The sequence below is a fragment of the Echinops telfairi genome, unplaced genomic scaffold (genome assembly GCF_000313985.2).
Source record: "Echinops telfairi isolate 266 unplaced genomic scaffold, ASM31398v2 ScPeMD7_7468;HRSCAF=8506_1, whole genome shotgun sequence".
Lineage (NCBI taxonomy): Eukaryota > Metazoa > Chordata > Mammalia > Afrosoricida > Tenrecidae > Echinops > Echinops telfairi.
In genome coordinates, this window is record NW_022111370.1 from 4,932,187 (window position 1) to 4,942,738 (window position 10,552).

Here is a 10,552-nt window from a genome sequence, read left to right on the forward strand (position 1 = left end):
TTTGTGAAAGGCTGCCAATCCCCTGGGAAAAAGTAGGAGAGAAAAGAAAAAAAAAAAAGTAGGAGAAAGAATGACAGTATAACCCTTTGATCGTACAGGGGGGTTGACATAAAATAGCAATCACAGGACTCTTCAGAGATGTTGGAGTTCCCTTCACAAACTTGTTTCTAATTGTTTGCATCAAAGATGTGTGATAAATCCACTCTAGCATGCAATTTCTCTAAGCCTTTGGATGCCTTCTTCTATGATACACCAAGGCAGGTCTAATACTTCTATTTGACTTAGTGTAGGACACCTCACAACCCAAGCTTCAGCAAACCAACCACGTAATCTATTAGATCCTCTTCTAACCTCTCCGTTGAATAAAGAAACTGTACTTTGTGGGCCTATACTGATAAACTCAGGTTGATACAAGTTTATGTGTTTTTGCACCATTATCCCACACCCTTAATAGCCATTCCCACACATATTCTCCAGGTTTCTGATGGTAAATGTTAGAAAATTCTGGTAGTTCTTTAGGAGTATAGTGCACTTCTTTCTGAGTCACCATCTGGATTTCACCTTTGGGGACTTCTGTGACTTAAGTCTAGTTATAGGTATAGAGGCAATAATGAGTGGGAATGGTGTTTCCTGAGAACATGCAATGCTTAAGATACAACCTCAAGTGTATACCAGCATACATAGATGGTCTAATCACCTCAAGTGTTGGGGATGGAGTGAGGATAATGGTTTACTGAGAACAGATTATCTCTTCAGATGGTCAGATTAGTGCTGCTGGCTGGAGTCACTCAAGGGATTCTTGGGCTCAATGTAGCCATCTTGTGGATCATCAGCTCATACTTCCCCACCCCAAGTTTCAGAGTCCCATGTCTTTCCTATCAGTGCTCCCACTTTAATACCAGACACCTTTCTAGGATCGGAATTAAGCTGGTACTGTAATTCAGCTACTCACATGATAAGATTATGATTTGGTTTTGCATTAGTTCTGTTACTAGAAGAGATGACTTTCTTTGTGGCACAAGTAGGAGCTTTGAAGTTATTTATTTTGCATCTGAGAATAGCTTCCAAAACTCTGAGTTCATCTGTTACCTTTAACAGTTTGTCTATTATAAGAAGTGCCAACCAACTAGCTTCCCTCTACTTTTCATCCTGACAAAATGGTAGGAAGATATCAAACCCATGAGCACCCAAAGCCTCACTTATCTCTGCCACTTCACACCATGAATTAACAGTGCCCTCGTTACTAATAGTGGCAAACATATCCATACTTACAGAGACAGACATGGAATTCTCAGTGCCTTTAGGCCTCATGATAACTGAAAACCAATTTAGAAAACTCATCTTTACAATTTTGTTTCTCTGGAACCACTCCTGGTACCAAATGTGTTAGCGTGGGTTCTCTAGAGAAGGAAAACCAGTGACACTCATATGTGTTATACATACAAAAGAGATTTATATCGAGATATGCTTTATACTGTTGTAGAAATATGTAAGCCCCGTCTGATTTGAGTCAGGTTCCTACTGACTCATGGAAGCTGATGAACCGGATACAAGATGATGGAGAAGTTCCAGCTGGGAATAGACCCTGGCAAATGTGGAGGTAATACAGATCCGGGGTCAGTCTAATGGATCCACTGTCAGTAGTCCACTGAGGGATCCCGGGATTGGCAGGCAATGCAACAGCAGATCAAGGAACCAGATGCAGGATCCAGCTCCAGCAGAGGCAAAGGGCCAAAGAGAACTCAGCTCTACTTGGTAGTTCTCTTATGCAAAAGGCCGCACCCTCAAGGTGTCATCAGGCTGCAACCTATTTGATCGGTTGGGCTCCATCCCTGCCTTCACCCAGAAGTAGTAAACCCAGAAGTAGTAAACTGACATAGACTCTAACCATCACATGCATGTTCTGATGGGCTGAATCAGACTGGCTTACCGTTTTTGGTTTTGTTTTCTTTAACTTATTTAATGATATACAAATTTATAGCTTATCATGTCTTGCTTCTAGGAAACTAGTATAGGCTAAATAAAATTAGGATGCTCTTTCTAAATACCAATCTATATCCTTATCCTACTTTAAGCTTTCTGAAACTACATATCCTCTTTCATGATAATCTTGGCTACTAAAATTTCAAGATACAAAGTTTAATTCAATTATGAGTGTATCTATTGTATCACTCACTACTAAATATTTAACACCTAGCATATGACAGGTAAATAATTTTCTACATCTGAGTAGTAGTCATCAAAATGTGGAATTTTAAAAATTGTAAATGATAAAATCACTTGTGTGCCTCAAGTGAAATCACCCATTCATATAATCAGTCCCATTATGTAGTGATTTTAGTGGTTATTTAATAACTTTGAATAACAAGGTCAAACAGTATAGCTGATGCAGCAGAATTTATTTCCTAGATTGGATCTGGCTTTGCTAGCTGAAAAGATCAAACAATTAGAGAATTGCTACATATCAACTTCTTTGCAGTGTTGGACATGACCAGTGGTGGGTGATAATGGCGAGTTTTAAAAGGATGATGTCAAAGGCAGGGGTAGAATTTAGACTCTAGATGCTGGAGGAATTAATTTCTAAGTTTTTGAAGAATAAGTTCAGTGTACATGGAAAAAGCATGGGTAATACTAGGCCAGGAGGAGCTGTGGCAACTGACAAGAAAATCCAGTGGTCTGAGGTTTTTGAAAGAGCAAGGGGCCTGGTAGGAAGAGGTACAGAAGACCTGTCAAATGATTAGACCTGGAGAAGGAGTCCTGCAGCATGGAACATTAGACATAGGTTGCAAACCAAGATATTTGCAGTTCAAGCCCGCCAGGTATTCATCAGGAGAAAGATGAAGCAGTCTGCTTCTGCAGAGTCCGGCTATGAGTCAGAATTGACTAGATGGTAGTGAGTTTGGTTTGGTCTACAAAACCTGCAACTTCATTGTGAGAGAAGGAAGTGAGTCAATATGAGTCTTCTGTGATCCGGGAGTTGGCACTTCTAACTTTGGCCCTAAGTTAGGCTCCAGAGAATACACTGAGTCCTGCCCTCCAAGTGTCTGCTCTTTAAGACAATGAATCTGCACGTTGGTGTTCATGTAAGCCACCAGAAGGGCTGAGCGGCTATCTGAGATTTGGCATCTAAAACAGGCCCAGGTGACACAGAGGCTGCTCTTTAGGACCACCCTTGGAGAACCACTGGTGTAGTGAATTCCTGAAAATTTTTTAAAGAAATTGTCAAGCCAAATTAGCAAGACAAGAGCCCTGCTGTGAAATACCCTATCTCTTGAATGAATGTCTCCGAGAAGAATTTACATAGTACTCAACTTCCAAATAAGGGCTTGCAAGCCCTCTACCCCACCCTCTTTCAAAAAAAAAAAAAAGCCAGAAATTCAGATCCCGTTTAAAAGTACACAATAAATCAATACTCCTTGATGAAGAGAGTTAAGCTTCTGAATTGGAGCTGAGAAAACATCACCTTATATCTAGATGTTGCTTCTGTTGACTTGTAAGTGGACTTTCCAAAGTGTGCTGATTTGATCATTTGACCAAGCCTATGTGACTATCTTCTCCTTAAAGATAACTCAAACAGCAAAGCAAAATCCCCCGAGTCTCCATCCCCCACTCCTCCCTGACTAGCAGGCAAGCACTGGTTTTTTATTCCACTTCACGTTGTATTAAGATGAGGCTGTCTGCTCCTGTATGGATTTATAGACTCAGAAATCCAAAGAGGCCATTCTCCTCTGTCCTATACAATCCCTGTGAGTCATAATTAACTGGATGTCAGTTAGGTTTATCTTGGATTCCATATCATGCAAATATCATTCTTTATCATTTTTATCCCCCTTCAATGGACATTTAAATTGATTCCAATCTTTTACCATTGCAAACATTACCTGTTCTCATCAGCATTCTTGGGCATGTCTGAAAGTATGTACATTCCAAAACTCAAACACCAAACTCACTGACATTGAGTTAATTCCAACTCACAGCAACCCTGTAAGATCAAAGAGAACTGCCCCTGTGGGTTTCGGGAGACTGCAAATCTTTCTGGGAGTAGAAGGTCTTAGCTGTCTCCTGAATTGCTGCTGGTGGTTTTGAAGGCTGACTTTGGGGTTAGCAACCCAACACAGAAACAAGTACACCACGAAGGCTCATTAAAATAGACAAATGGCATTTTGAAACAGCCCTTCCAAGAGATTTGACCAATTTGTACACTAAAAGCAGTGTTTACACATATCATTTTCTCACTTGCTCAGGTGGTGTAGTGGTTACGAATTGGGCTGCTAACCTCAAAGTTAGCTATTTGAAACACCAACTAGTTCTTCAAGAGAAAGTGAGGGCTTTCTACTCCCCTAAAGACTTGTAGTCTCAGAAACTCCCGAGGCAGTTCTACCCCTGTCTTATAGGGTTGCTATTATCGCCTTTTGACCCATTTTAAAGCTGTTTCAGTTAAAAACAAACAAACAAACATGTGGATCCTGGTAAATCCCCTCTGACAATGGACCAGGGATCTGAAAAGCCCTGCTAACATACAGAATTCATTGGAGTGGGGATTGTTGCAGATGCAGTGAGGTTACAATTTAGCACTCTATCATTCTATCTCCCTTATGATCTATTTACATTTGTTTTAGTTTTTATATTTTCTGTTTTCTTTACAATTGAGGTTTTTATGTTTTACTTTGTTATTCTTGCTAGTTCTGTTGGTTGTTTTTTAAATGTTTTTCTGAATACAAAATCCAGGTTAGGTAAATCTATAGAGGCAGTAATTGGATCAATGGTTCCTTCAATGTAAAGCAGGTGAGGTGGGGGAGAAATAGGGAGCTAATATGGAATGAGTATAAGACTGAATAAAATATTCTAAAACTGATTGTGGTGATGATTGTGTAATTCTTCTTGATGTGATTGAACTAGTGAATTGTATACGTGAATTATATGCCAATAAAACTGTTGCAAAAATTAATAAGTAAAAATAAAATATTGTATTGCCTCATTAAAAAAGGAAAGGAAGAATTGATTCCACAGCAGTGAATTTGAATTCACCTATGCTGAATATTATTAGGTTACCTAAATTTTTCAATACTGGCTATATGAAACCAGCTTTATAAAACACACTGTTCATTCTCAGTGCAACTTCTGAATGTGTGTTTTTAAAACGTATCCATCACAGTATATGAAGCTGTCTTCATTTGAATTCACTGAGCTTCTATTCCATTTCCCCCTAAAGAAATTCTCCCAAGTAATGGAGATGCCAATCTCCCAGCTCTCAGTTTGTCTGAGATCACCAATAGACTTTTTTTTTAATCATTTTATTGGAAGCACGTACAACTCATATCACAATTCATCTGTTGTGTCGAGCACATTTGTACATTTGTTGCCATCATCATTTTCAAAACATTTTCTTTCTATTTGAGCCCTTGGTATCAGCTTGTCATTTTCCCCCCTCCATCATGAACCCTTGATAATTTTTTAAAAAACATTTTATTAGGGGCTCATACAACTGTTATCGCAATCCATACACACATCAATTGTGTAAAGCGCATTTGTACATCATTCTCAAAACATTTTCTCTCCACTTAAACCCCTGACATTTCATTTTCCCCTCCCTTCCCGCTCCCCCCTCCCTCATGAACCCTTGATAGTTTATAAATGGGTATTTTGTCATATCTTGCCCTGTCCGACGTCTCCCTTCACCCACTTTTTGGTTGTCTGTCTCCCAGGGAGGAGGTCACATATAGTTCCTTGTAATCGGTTCCCTCTTTCCTACCCATTCTCCCTTTACCCTCCCTGTTTCGCCACTCACACCACTGGTCCTATAGGGCTCATCTGCCCTGGATTCCCTGTGTTTCCAGTTCCTATCTGTACCAGTGTGTATCCTCTGGTCTAGCCAGTCTTGCAAGGTAAAATTCGAGTCATGGTAGTGGGAGCGGGGAGTAAACATTTAGGAACTTTTTAAAGAGATGTGAACTCTAAAATGAAATACATCTAAATATGAATGGTAATTACTTTCTCGGTGATAGGAGATTTTATTTTTTTAATCTCTGCTGCCTATTCCAAGATGTTCCTATAGCTAACATCAACAGTGTTTTAAATATGTGCCCTGGTTAAACTCAAGCAGTCATCAAAACACACCTGAAGGGTAAGTCCGGTTTTATACATCATGCTGAGAGAGGCAAAGAAACTTTCTCCAAATTCTAAAACTGGGGTGGGTTTGAATACAGGAAGATTGAGTCAGAAACCTAATCATTGCACCATATCACCTTTTGTGAGTATGTTCTGTGTTATAATCCGATTAAATAAAATAAGGTCTAAATGTCAACGGAAAGAAACATTATATTACCAACAAGCCTTATGACTTTTAAGCTTTTTCTTCCTCTTCTGATCTTTCTTACATGTTTCAAAAGAACTCCTCTCCCCAGCCTTGCCCTACCCAAAGACTTAAAAATGCAAGCTTCAATAAACTCAAGGTTTTATGGCCTTTTAATCCTCCTATAATTCATTTTCATCAGCTTTCCTTTGTCCCCATGAAGACATCTTGTTCTGTAAAACACACACAAGCAATTTAATTGCTGGCTCCTCTGTGTAATATTCTGAGCCAGTTTCTGTTTATTTTGTGAAGCTTCTCAACCGACCCCCTCCCTCTCTACCCCCAGCTTTAGTGACTAGCCTGCATTTTCGAATTCCAATCTGGAATGACTGCGCCATCCAACACAGTCCCCACTGCAAAGCCTCCGCGGTGAGCTCCTTAGCAGTGGTGGCAAGGACTGTGTATCGCCGTCAAGAACATCAACAGATTGCATTGCAATCTGTCAATCGTTCTCCAGAGAAAGGAGTTGGCAACTCGTTATATTAAAGAACCGCCATCAGGCATCTGGAAGACGGCCGCGCACGTCGATTTTATGTGAACTGATGAGTTTCAGCAATTTATTATCTTGCACTCTCTGACATCATCTTACTCGCAGTGACTCTGCTGCAAATGTTCCTTCCACGTGAATCACGGTTGTTGGTGGAGCCGGACTACCTACAGAATATCCCTCCCTTAGCAGACATTTTGGCATTGCTGAGTTACATGTGGACTGCTTCCTAGGAGAGAATTTCGTACTCCTAAAAAAATTAATGAAGGAAGTATCTGCCTTCTTTATTTGCCTCGTGCCAGCAGGGATATGAAGTCAGCTTCTTCATATGTTAATAATGCCCTGTTAAGGAATCACCTCTTCACTAGTTTTGCAATAAACCACATGGCCAACAACTAGACAAAGCAGACAAGCAGCAAAGGCCTGAGATCATCTTCAAGATAAGCAAAAGAAAGAGAACCACTCTCAGAACCCCTGCTCTTCCCCTTCCTGTAGCAACCTGAGGTCATCTGCCAAAATGGTTCTCTACTCTTGACCCAGAACACCCCAGGAAACCATGCAAATCAAGAGGGTCAAACCTTCTGGTCCATTTTTAAAAGACCCATAAAAATGCTCAGGCCATCAAGGGTATGCATATCTGGAAAACCACCAAGTATTTGAAAGTTGTCACTTCCCAGAAGCAGTGTGTGCCCTTCCGGCATTACAATGGTGGAGGTGATAGGTGTGCCCAGGCCAAACCATGGGACTGGACGCAGGGTGGGTGGCCCAAAATGAATGCTGAGTTTTTGCTGTCCATGCTTAAAAATGCAGAGAGTAATGCTGAAGTTAAGGGGTTCGATGTGGTTTCTCTGATCTTTGAGCACATCCAGGGGAACGAAGTCCCCAAAACAGGCCGCAGGACTTACAAAGCTCATGGTTGGATCAACCCACACATAAGCTCCCCTGGCCACATTGAGATGATCCTCAATGGAAAAAGACCGAAAAGAGGAGGTTGCACAGAAGGAGAAGATAACCCAGAAATAAATTAAGATTAAAATAAAAGCTAATAAAAGAAAAAGAACCAGGGACACCTAGTCGATTCCAACTCCTCATGACTCTATGTATGTCAGAGAAGACCTGTTCCAATATCTAGGTGTTGAAAAGCAGATTGACAAGCTGTTCTCTAAGAGTCCTCGGGTGTGCTAGAACTCTCATTGTTTCCATTAGTACATCACCATTTTCATCTCCCAGGAACTCCTCATGTCATCATGTTGTTGTTGTTCCTTGGGCGCCATCATGGAGGTGCCAATTCAAAGAGACTGTTAGTCTGGGATGACTACAGAGACGAATCCAGGGAGACACTCATATGTGTGTAAGTGAGATGAGTGAGAACTTCATGTCAAGAATAATTGAATATTGAGTAAACATCCCAGCCCAGTCCAGATCAAGTCCATAAGTCTGCTATTAGCCCATAAGACCAATACCGGTGTACAAATTCCTCTTCAGACTCATGCAAAACATGCAATGACACCAAATGCAGCAAGATCACAGGCCAGTAGGTGAAAAGTCTTCTGGATCCAGTGGCCGTAGAAGCATCTCAGCACTGGCAGGGGTCTCCATGGGGCTCCTCAAGCTCCAGGGCTCTAGCATAGCTCCATGTGTCTTGTCAGCAGAAGACAAAGTAGAGAGTGTCTCCTGCCTCCAGGGAGGAATACAAAAGTTCCCAGTATCCTCATGAGAAGGCCAAGCCCACAACGGAGGCCCCATTGGCTATAGCCTAATTGACAGGTTAGACTCCACCCCTTCACAAGTGGACAGGCGATTATGTAACTGCCACAGAGACCCTATGTACAACCAAACAAAACACCATCCAGTCCTTCATGATGCCCATAATCGCTAAGTCTGAGCTGTTGTTGCAGTCACAATATCAATCCATCTCAGTGACATTCTTCCTCTTTTTCACTGTCCTTTTTAGCCTTACCAAGCATGATGTCCATCTCCAAGAACTGGTCTCCCCTGACAACATGCCGAATTATATGAGAAGTCTAGCCATCCTTGCCTCTAAGGAGCATTCTGAGTGTACTCCTTCCAAGACAGATGATTTTGTTCCTTTGGCAGTCCATGGTACTTTCAATATTCCTTACCAGCACAATTCCAATGCACCAATTTTTCTTCAGGCTTCCTCATTCAATGTCCACCTTTCACATGCATATGAGGCCATTGAAAATACTCTGACTTTGGTCAGGAGAACATTAGTCCTCAAAGAAACATCCTTGGTTTTCAACCCTTTAAAGAGGTATTGTGCAACAGATTTACCCAATACAATGAATTATGTGATGTTTTGATTGCTGCTTCCATGACCATTGATTTTGGATCCAAGCAAGACAAAATCCTTGACAAATTCAATTTTTTCTCCACTCATCATGAGGTTACCTATTGGTCCAGTTTGAGGATTTGGGTTTTCTTTACATTGAGTACTGAATCCATTGAAGGCTGAAATCCTTGCTCATCAGCATCATAGTTATGTTTATTGAGCAATTACCCATGTGCCAAGTACAGGGTTTCTGTTTAACAGGATGTAAAACATTTCATCTCCATCTAATCTTCCTAATTGTCCTGTAATGTAAGCATTTTTATTATCTGACATCATAAAGAAGGAAAGTGAGTCTTAGAGAGTAAATAATTATGGTGTTGCCAAAGAACATTGAAAGTACCATGGACTATCAAAAGAGCAAGCAACTCTATCTAAGAAAATGTATAGCTAGAGTGTGTCCTCAAATTTAGGAGGGCAAGACTTTGTCCAACATGCTTTGGAGAGGCCAATCCCTGAACAAAGGCATCAGCTTGTTAAAGTAGAGGGCCAGCAAAAAGAGGAATCCCCCCCCCACCCACCCACACACCAATTAAATGGCTGCACATCGTAGAGATAGGAATGGGCTCAAACAGAGCAAAGTTTGTGAGGATGACCCAGATTCAGGCAGTGTTTCATTCTGTTGTACTCGGGGTCTCTCTGAGTCAAGATCAAGTCAATGACACCTAACATAAACAACAACATAGCCATCAAGTAGCAGGGCTGGGATTGTATATGTTAGATTGTCCGCATAACAAGTTATCCCAAAATGTAGTGACTTAAAACAGTAATGATTTCTTTAGCTCACATTTCTACAGATCAGCAACTTTGAGCTGTGTTCGACTGATCTCAGCAGGGTCTCATGATTCTGCCATCAGCTGACCTGGCTACTGGGTGGACTGGGAGTTGCCTGGGCTACCTGTGAGCTTATCCATGTGGCTTTCCACTCTCCAGAAGGCTGGCTTGAGCTCATTCACATAGTGGTTTCAGGGTTCCATACACAGTAAGAAAGAACAAGTCCCAGTGAGCATGATAATCCTATACTTTTTGACCCTCTGTGTTACATTTGCTCCTTTCCCATGCATGAAAATCATGACTCTACCCAGCCTTGATGCCAGGGAATAGAGATGGACCGCATCTCTTGAGAGGTCATTTTTTCCAGTCTACCACAAATCTCAGTTCACACTTAACACTTGACCACTAATTTATGGAGATCCTGGATTTGCATAGCTTCCAATCTAATCTCACCCTCCACCCTCTCTTCCCTATATCACCTATGCTGAGTTTCCCTGTGACAGCCAGTGACAAGATAATGAAGAGCAATTAAGATACTGGAGACAAATCAGGTGCATTAGCAAATGTGGTGAAGAAAGCTGATGGTGCC

At 41.2% G+C, this 10,552-nt stretch overlaps 1 pseudogene; it reads left to right on the forward strand.

Moving 5' to 3' along the window:
* The first annotated feature begins 1,554 nt into the window (after nt 1-1,554).
* The window catches only part of LOC123521012, a 10,095-nt pseudogene continuing 1,097 nt past the window's right edge, over nt 1,555-10,552 (forward strand).